This window comes from Brassica oleracea, chromosome C2 (genome assembly GCF_000695525.1).
Source record: "Brassica oleracea var. oleracea cultivar TO1000 chromosome C2, BOL, whole genome shotgun sequence".
NCBI classification, from domain to species: domain Eukaryota; kingdom Viridiplantae; phylum Streptophyta; class Magnoliopsida; order Brassicales; family Brassicaceae; genus Brassica; species Brassica oleracea.
Window position 1 is genome coordinate 22,203,316 of NC_027749.1, and position 1,106 is coordinate 22,204,421.

Genomic DNA, 1,106 nt, shown 5'->3' on the forward strand with positions numbered 1-1,106 from the left:
ACATGTTACGATTATAGGGTATGTTTGGGGTAAGGCTGAGTTACGTATATACGACACGGCAGGGTTATAAAAACGATAAGACTGAGTCAAATACTTAATAACAACATAAGTCAAGTACAAAATAACAACATAAGTTCATCATAAAACAACAACAACATAAGTCAAGTACTTCATAACAACACATGTTCATTTAGCCATCATTTGGTCTGTCACAACATTTCCTCCTTCAGCGAGGATATCTGCTGCCATCTTCATCCGTAAACCTTAAAAATTTTGATCGTTTATCCCATCAAACGTTACACCAAGCCCTAGACACTCCACAAACTTCAACGAATACACCCCACAATCGCCAACCTGGGTGTTTTGTGGAGTGTATCTTTTGCTCTTCCTTCTGAATGAGAACTTCTTCCTGCTAATGGGTCGGATATTGGCAGGAATATGTACACTCAACATAGCGGGAATCATGTGCGTCAGCGGTTTAAATGAATTCAGAATTCTCTGCTCACTTTCGAGTGTTACCTCTCCAGAGATTGGATCGTAGCAATCAATCTTCTCCTTCTTCAGATCCACGTGATACGCAACCCAGTGATTTCCGCCGGTTTGAAGACATTCGTACAAGTGATCCACATCTTCATACCACTTCTTGTTCGACAATGATCGGGAATCCTACCACTCCAAAGCGGACAGAACACTAATGCTTCCTTCAGTTCATCTAACTTTGGTCTCATCCCAAGCTGCACCTTCAACTCCCCCCCCAAAACTCGTTGTATTGACCAGGATCAAATTTTGTTGTTGGCAATGGACCTGTGTTTAGCCCAGTGATCTCACCAAACTCGAGCAAGCTAAACCTGATAGCCTCATCAGCCACGAGACACCATATCTCTTTCTTTATAACTCGCAGCTGTCTACACAGTAGATAGTGTATGGTCCTACCAGACCACATGCTTTCGCGTTCATCTAGCCTAGCAACTACTCCAATGGGAGAGTTCACCAGTTCTTCCCACACATCAAGTCCTATTGTTTCTCTAACGTGGGGGAAATGCCCTGGATGGAAATTGTGATTAATAACTTTACCATCTAGGTTAGAAGACCCTTCAGGGTAAAGT